At 37.9% G+C, this 9,023-nt stretch overlaps 1 long non-coding RNA gene across 2 annotated transcripts; it reads right to left on the bottom strand.

Annotated features, from left to right (window-relative positions):
• Positions 1–2,029: 2,029 nt before the first annotated feature.
• On the bottom strand, positions 2,030–5,407 carry LOC134476973 (uncharacterized). 2 transcript variants are annotated; one of them, XR_010048834.1, is made up of 3 exons: positions 5,101–5,397; positions 3,449–4,415; positions 2,030–2,356 (listed from the first exon to the last, which is right to left on the bottom strand). It is a non-coding gene; the product is annotated as an uncharacterized LOC134476973 (long non-coding RNA). The 2 variants fall into 2 exon arrangements; XR_010048833.1 differs by lacking the exon at positions 2,030–2,356 and having other exon boundaries at positions 4,156–4,415; positions 5,101–5,407.
• Between the last annotated feature and the right edge of the window lie 3,616 nt (positions 5,408–9,023).

Raw genomic sequence — 9,023 nt, 5'->3', positions numbered from 1 at the left:
ACAAAGACACCACTGAAGCAGATCTTCTAAATTTCAGATACCTACAACTGGCTTAGCACTCAAAATACTGTATTGAAAGCGCAAGTAATCACTACTAGATATTAAAAAATTGGGTGTGACTTATCTATCTCAATTATGAAGATGGAAATTTGTGAGGAGCATGACACATTAGCGGATAAATAATGAAGAGGGTCACCACTTAATTCATTATTAATGCATTCATTCATTCGTTCAAAATCAACTTACTGAACCCCTGTCATGAACTTGTTGATGTTTTTCATTAAATACTAAGATTATAGCAAACAAAGCAAGCATTAGTCCTGGTTCTTTATCAACACCCATCACACACATGCAGGCACACATGAACACATTTGTACACATACATGTTTTTATGAAGATAGTTACTCTATGAAGAGTGGACAGCAAAGCAGTCAGGGAGGAGGAAGATCAACTGAGAGGTTTTTGGAGAACCTCAGGTAAGATGATGTGATGACTTCATAGGAGTAAGGTGAGCAATGGAAGTGATGTACAGTGCTTGGGTCATGGGTGTATTTTGAAGATGTATCCAATAGGATTTATCACTGCTTTAGATTTGAAAGCCAGAGGAAAAAAACAGTAAGGGTTGCCCTTGGGCATCTGGATCAGTTGTATTGTTAATTTACATACCTGGGAGGAAACTGGAAAGGAAAAAGATAAACTGGAGAGAATAAAACAGAAATTTAATTTAAACCAACTCTATGGGTCACATTACTTTAAAGACTGCCTTTCCTTAAACCTTATCTCTCTGGTAACCTTCAGGGTTCCTCCATCATGACTCTAAGAAATCATGGCAAAAATATTAGGTAACAACAAACACACTCAAGAAGAAAAACATCAGTGAGTATAAGAATCTCTGTGTCTGCTAATACAAATCCAAAAGTTAAATTTGAAAAACTTAGTGAAAAAATTATCAAAGAAAAGTCCAGTTTTCATCACATTGGTTTCATCAAAAACCAGCTTTTGATGGGAAGAGTAAATTTAGGGATGGAAAAAAAGAAGAACTGAATGAAGATTAGGGAAGACGATGTTAATTTGCACACTACATTTAGAATGCAGAGTGACATATGAATGAGAATCTATTGTTCTCAAATTCAGGAAAAAAAAACAGCAAAATAAATAGTGTGAGACTGTGGGATATTGTAATTGGTTAGTCAGCAGGTGAATTATTTTTCTTTTAGGGTCTTCAATTACTTTCTCTGTTAAATGTAAGGAATAGATGATATAACTTTTTATAGTGTTTCTACATTCAATATTTTTAGAAATTCTACAGGATGGCCACCCCCACATCCTCACTAGATGACACTCTGCCCACACGAAGGGCATGTTAATACATGAAAAGAAACAGTTTCGAGACATTTGGTCCCATGAAAATTAGGACCAAGAAAATGGGATCAGACTCACATAATCTCAAGGAGGGATAAAACCTTTCCCTTCAAACCTTGTATGCTCTTCGTCTGTGTGTATAAGCCCCGTAATTTATACCTCCAAGGGAGCAGATGTTTTGTGCAGTATAGACTGTTTGGCTACATTCCCACCCTAGACCCACTGGATTCCATCAGTAACATCTTCAGCCAATGTCAGTTGTCATCTGAGGGACAACATTTCTCCAGTGGGAAAGCTCTGACATGAGCAGGTTCAACAGGTTCCATTTCCTGGGGTGAATGACAGCCGAGGCCAGGTGGCCCCCTCTCTGACCACTGCTCATCACAGTAGTTTACAGATACTTGCCCATGAGATAAATTCCCAACCAGTCAATTAAGAGAGATATGATTTATGTATGTATTAGCATATCTAGCTGCTTGTTTGCTTTGCCTGATATTTCAGTCCAAGTTCAGTTAAATAATAAGCCGTCAGCTGCAGGCTGAAAGTTACTGTGAATATCCAAGTCCTAAACTTCTGATTTATTTTTTAAAGTGTATTCCATACAAACCACTCTTAGCTAGAAAGGAAAGGGAAAAAGCCCAATCCCAATTCCATTACTTAAATAGGCCCATTAAAAACGAGCTGCGAGTGAAATACAGCTTTATTAAACAGATGACATTACATCAGAAATGATGAATCATAAAGTTTCTTTTCAGTATTACAATGGATACGACCTTTTAAACTTTAATCATTCACCTCATATTCTGAACTACCGTCAGGTGTGCAGGCTTCTTGCTGATTACATTAACATGAGGCAGCTGGGGAGCTGTTGGCATCAATTCTCAACAGGCTCTTACTAGTAGCAGGATGCAGCCACACAAAGCTGGAGCCAGGGCAGCCCCAGGCCTGACTGCAAAGGGAGATGTAGCCTCAGTCTGACTGTCAGCGCTCACCGCTGAAAGGGAAAGAAGTTTCATGTCCTACACATTCTTGTATCCCTCAAAGTGCGTGTGGCACATAGTAGGACCTTCTGTTTATTGAATAAATCTCAACATCTAAGGTATTGGAATAAGCAATTACATTTGGACAACACTTCCTGATTGAAAGAACACTATTCAATTTTCATAGGGACCAGACAAGGGAGACTCAAGGTCACACAGCTAGGAAAAGATGGTCTACAAATCTGTGTTCTTTCCACTATGTGTAAAAGACAATATTGTGCTATTGAGACAAGCCCAGATTGGGCTTCTGTTACAGAACTTCTAAGCAATAATCATGTGTTGGCCTGCTCGGGGGCCCAAGGGAGATTTTGGCAGGTGATGCCCCAAAATTGAAGAATGCACATGTCCAAAACATCAGCAACAAGAGTAGGCAGCGTGGAGTAGAACGGAGCAAAAGAGCACAAGAGCAAGAGCCGCCTGTGTCTTTATTGTATAATTCTTACACAGGTTGTTATCTTATATTTACATACCTACATAGTGCTGCAACCAGCACTCGTGTGTTTGCCTGTGCTAAGTCATGATTATACAACTGTTTTCCACTGTGTGCCTGCCTAGACAAGTGAGGGCAAATCCTCAGGCGTCCTTAGACACCCCTGAGCTTTAAAGCTGTCTGAGTGGTTCCCCATATCATGGCATCTTTTGCAAGTCACTGTGTGTTCTTGACAAATGCTGTCACCATTGATTGAAGGTAAGGACGATGTGAGATGATAAAGATCACAAACATCCCGTGATGGGTGACACTGTAAGCGCACAACAGATGTCATTTATAATTATTCCTATTTTCATAAAAATACCCTTGTGGAAACAGAAGTGTTCTCACTGAATCCTCAGAGGGAAACACAGTTTTAAATCTCAAGGATCTGGTAAACCATCATCCGTCACATTTTATCCTGGCCCCAGTTCATCTATGTTTACCATTTTCTGTCTCTTTCTTTCTGGTTGTTAGGAAGCTGAGGAGGAGACCATTAGGCATTTACCCTTTAAGAAGCCCTGCCTGAAACCTGATACCAGAAGCATCCTAGGGACCCTCTGGAGAAGTTTCCTACCTTGAAGTCTTTGAGTCAATAACAGTGGAGCTAGTATATATACTTCGTCTTATGAATATCTTAAATGATCCTGGAAAACATATCCAAAGGTTAAAAAAGAATGTTAGTAAAATTTTATAATAGATCTATGTCAAGTTAATCAAAAGTAATTAAACTTTTGAAATAAATTCTTTATCTTTTGAGTTGTGTCCATAGAAGAAAACTATCATTTTTGCCAAATATCCATCACACTTTCTTCAGGAACAATGCACAAGTTTGGCATTGATCATTATTTCCTAAACTAGCATGTACTATGTGCCTTGGGAAATTTAATCCAAAATTAAGATTTAATTATTAAACACTTTTTAAATAAATTTCAGAAATATCCAATAAAGCAACATAAATGATAAGTAAAAATAAAGCCAAAAGATATATTGATGTTAAGGTTTATTAATATTTAGCACAAATCATCAGCAAACCTCAATTTCTTTCTTTATTCCATTATTGTTAGTTGTGATCATTATCTTATGCCTACTCTTCTCCGAGGTCTCTACATACTTTTATAACATTTCTACATACGAAAATAACTGTTTCTTCTCAAAAAACTCTTCTCTTAATAGGAAGAATCTTTTCCATGTTCTTCCTCAAAGATAAATATTTTTCCCATTCTCTTAGTTGCATCGGAGTCATACTCTCAAGTTAATTATTATCAGAGAAAATGCAAATACTGTGGCTGACCTGGAGCATTTATTATTTGGTTCTGTGGACTGGGAGAGTCCCTGCCTCTTTGTGCACAAGGTCATTTAATATGGGAACAAAAATCAGGTCCTGTTGGCAAGGGAAAACTTAAGTTGGGAGTGACTACTGGAGAAGTGAGCAGTTTTCTTCCATCTCCCCACTGGCCATGTTCTCTTTCGGTGGTTCCAAAGCTTGTCTCCATGTTACAGTCTTGTAAGCATTCTGGTCATCCAATAAATTAGTTATATATCTAAGGGAGAACAAAGAAATCAGTACTTTCTAAGGCTTTCTAGGTGATTCTAAAATGCAGAAAAGTTTGGAGGTGGCTGTCTTAGCTCTTGTCTTAAGTGAGACATTAGAAACTTCGGAATCTCATTCAGTTCCTCCTCTGCGCATACACAGAAATGTCCAATAATATCTTATTCACCTGGACAGAATGTGAAAATACTCCTTCCTACCACTTCCAGGTCCACCATTCTCAAATATGAGAGAACTAAACATTCTTGCAAATTACTTAAATATTTTAGAATCCAAAAATTTTATTGTTTCATGAATTTTAAGCCAGTTTATTATCTCCAAAAGATGATCAAAAGGGATGAGTTTGCTCATAGCTCAGCTTACACTGTGCAGATGTACAGTTGTAAAAATCTTCTAATGAAGTCACTGGAGTGTTCACTCCACAGAGACAAAGACTGCACCTGTGTCTTCACTACTGGGTTTTGGTGTCTGGCCACCTGCCTCATACCACCTATGTTCTTGGACCACATATGGGTTTCTTCACCTCATCACCCATGACTCCATTTCCCCACCATATATGGGGCCATTAACACCCTCTATGATTTATAAAAGGAAAAAACAACAGCATTAGAAAGGTAGAAAGTAGAAAGCCTGTTTTCCGACCACCCATGTGAACAATAAGGCCAGGAGTCACTTACTCCCCAGGGCTTCTGCATGAATTCTCAGCCTGCAGCTCACAATCTTCGGAGACTTCAGTGTGCCGGTGGATGCGAGAGTGCCGTGAAAGGGGTATATTCCTGTAAAGGGGAGAATCATCATTTCAAACAGGGTACAGTTAAGTGCTCAGAAATGCAGAACAATAGTCAGAACACCTTTGCAGTAAACTGTGCCTTTCTCTATCTCCCCCTCCTCCTTCCTCTGTTACTCGCAAAATGTTAATTGCGGGTCTCCTCTATAAATAACGCTGGTGGCACTGACATCCAGATGTAAATGCTGCAGCACAGTACCCGTACAAGGAGAAGGCTGACACAGAGCTTCTATTTTTATATATATAGTGATATATCCAAGTGTCACTCATCAACAACAGGAAAGGAGCAAAGGAGCTGATATCATGCACGCATATCTTTACCCGTCCCAGCCTACCACTCAGACACACCCGTGACAAGTGCTTTGCATCTCCACTTGCTCACCACCTGTCACTGTTTGGGCTAAAAAGGTGCTACAGCGAAGGACTCTTAATTTTTATTAGTGTAAGTATGAATGCTCTAAATAAGAACCTATGGCTAGCACTTGCTTTACGAGGCCCTAGAAATTCCAAAGCACTGTCTCTTGAAATAATCTACCTCTGGATCAGGTGATCTCCTCAGAAATAATCCCTGACCTTCTGAGATGAAGATCCCCAAAACCAACTGCAATCTCTGGAGAAATGCAAGGCAGAGCCTCTGATAAGACCTTTAGTGGGGACATAGGACCCATTTCCTCCACTTCAGGGAAAGGTAGCCCCATGGTTTCATCTTCAAACTGAGCAAACTAATGCTGTGGCTTTTCCTATTCCTCACGAACCTTCCAGAGGCTAAACTGAGACATCTCTGCAATTAAGTTATAGCTACAGAAGGGCTTCACCCACTGAAAACCATTGTGGTCAATGACAGTCCCAAGTTACATTGGTACATTTCATTTGCTAGGAGATCAAACCTCACCTAGCAATGGAGTGCCATCCAGATCTAATGATGCCATGGTCCAGAGAAGTGAACACATACATTAATAACTCATTATGTGGAGATGATTCAATGTCTCCTATATGATATACAAGTTCTCTGTCTTATCAATTGGATTGAAGTAGCTGATCACAGTAAAAGAGAACCAACTATGAAAGCAATCCTGGGTTCCAGTCCAGGCTTTGTAACTTCCAGACATATCAGTTTCATCATGTTATTTTACTAATTCAAATCTGTTTCTTCATCTGTAATAGATTTGACAATTCTTAACTGAGATTATTATAAAACATGATAAAGTAAATATATATAATTCTACAACAGCCAGCTCTAGTTAATTCATTCAAAGTCACAGTGTATAGTTAATGTTGTTTTAAGCACTTTGTAAAGTATCTCTAATAGTATTTAGTAATTTAAGAGGCTTCTTTCTCTTGGAAACTTCATTCCTATGTCTATATTTCATCCAAGTTAATGATACAAGAGCAATAAGACAAAAGTTCTGAAGAGAACTTAGAGCATAATGTTTCTAACAAGAAAGCATTTATTGGTTTTGTTCTGTACTGTTTTGATCAATTCTATTATACCTGATGATATAGACAACTCAATTTAAAAATAGCAAGAGGCACAATGGTAACCACTTTTGATCACCTGGTATTCTATTTTTGCATCACGTGCTATGCCCACCCTTCTGTTCTAACTGACTCTGTTTTGCTTAGTCACATTTGGTTTTATTCTCTTCAAAAAAGTAATAAGAACTGTGAGAGTAATAAAACCCTAAAAGTCTAATTGTTACTGTAAAAAAGAGAAGAAAGTAAGGTGGACTAAGGGATATAATCGCAGGTATGTTCAAGTGTGTAGGATGGAAAACCATATAACTGAGCTTTTGTTGGATCATTGAAAGGAACTGTTTCTAATTTCACTGTATGAATGTTCACTTTGTATGCTTTAATTTAGTGATATGGACAACTGTTTCTGGGAAGATAATATGTAACCTATTAACCGGTGATTTCGTACTGTAGATATTTTTTTCTAGAAATACTGTATTATTTGTACCCTTTTACTGCATTGTTTTTTATGTCCTTTCCTTTTTTTTTCTTCTTTTTCTTCTCTCTTTAAATAAAAAAAAAGCATTTATAGTTTTTTTTTTTAATTCACATTATTTGAACAAAAATATTGTTGTGGATTTGGTACAAAAATGCTGAGTATGAACTGCACAAACCAACCATGGTGGAAAACTGAAGGTGGTAGGGGGAAATTTAGTGTCCTCTTTTTTATGAGTCACTCTGTTCTGAGTTACTCAGGCCCTACCAAGTCTGAGAGCAGGGCTGTGTGTCTGTAACAGGAGCCGTCCTCCTGTGCTGCAGCTGGACCATTGGTTTGTTCTGGCTGTTCCTCTGGGATCCTTGTGCTGGTTGAGACAGGACCAGGCAGGTCTGCGGCACTCACAAAAATACAGTGACAGTTTGGCAATGCAACAATATTGACCTAAATGGAGGCACCCAGCACTTTTTTTTTTTTTTTTTTTTTAGAATCTCAGATTTCAGAGTTTAAGTGTCTTCTCTTCCTGTATTCATTCAGCTAAGCCAGCAAAACAGAAAACAGAGAGTGGAGATTCTGGGAAAATCTTCCCTTTCTCCATGTTCAGATCAAATACCTAAAGCAAATAGAAAACAATAAATATATATTCCTAGAACCTGACATAGTCCAAGTAGTAAGTCACTTACGTGCTTTTATTTTGTTTAAACTTCATATTGGATAATGGTATAATATCAGATTTATAGATGAGATATAGAGTTTTAAGAATGTTAATTGGTTAAAACTATGGTATAAAGTACAGAACTAGATCCAAGCTGAAATCTGCTTGACTGAAAAAACCCTTTATATAAAACTGTTCTTACAATAATTATTCTGAAGTACATACAGCATCATGATATTTAAGATTTTCTAAGTTTGTCCCTACTCAATTAAGTCACATTTTACCCTCTCCTGCTTATGTTCAAGGTTTGCTACCTTAACTCTCAAATCATATTCATAGTTAACTTAGCCACCAAAAACAATCCTTAAGTAAATAATTATAAATGATAACTAAAACACACAACACTGTGTACACATTCAGGATTGAGTTTGAAAGAATGAGAAATTGACAAAAAGTAGAAGAAAAAAAAAAGAAAAGTTACATTTGGGTGGACCCTTCAGAGACAGAAGAAGGATCCGACATAATTGGCAGCATATTTTACAGACTAAAACTTCAAAAATTCATGTTTTAGTTCTCACTGGTTTCAAAGATATCAACATCTCTGAGTTATAAGCAGGCTTAGAGATTATACAATAAAGCCCGATAAAAGCTCATACAGCCTCTCAGTGAGCACGTGCGGTGAAGAAGGTTTCACGGACTCCTGAGATAACTATTCCATTAAACAAAAACTCAGACTAGTGGGAAAAAATAAAATGAGGCTCCCTCTTTTCTTTACCATCAAAGTACTATAGCACTGCCCCTTCATCTATCTAGTCAAATTCCTATTAAACACCTTGAATTAGGACATCAGGACTCTACCTCTTCCCTGCAAGAATAGGCACTATTGTATCTATTGAGGCAAGGACAGGAGCAGTGACTGTTTCCTCCTGCTAGCCATGAACTCCTGCCTCTTAGGGACACACATCTAACTATCCTTCCACAGAAAAGACAGAGATCCCCGGAACAAAAAGGATTACAAAGCATGAAAGCTTTCAGCAGAAAAGGGGAACTAAAAAGGTGCCAACACATGTGGGAATGTGGAAGTGAGAAATTCTTTGATCAACGCTTCATTAAAGTATTGAAGAGGAAAGGACTTGGAAGCTGATGGAAAATCAAGCAGCCTAGCAGAATCCTAAGCTGTAAATGCTCTTTTCAAAGGAGTTATTTATGC

This window comes from Cavia porcellus, unplaced genomic scaffold (assembly GCF_034190915.1).
Source record: "Cavia porcellus strain 051 isolate PalLab524CR breed Dunkin Hartley unplaced genomic scaffold, mCavPor4.1 scaffold_7, whole genome shotgun sequence".
NCBI classification, from domain to species: Eukaryota; Metazoa; Chordata; class Mammalia; order Rodentia; family Caviidae; genus Cavia; species Cavia porcellus.
Note: the sequence above shows the minus strand (reverse complement) of the source record. Positions and strands in the feature narration are given on the sequence as shown.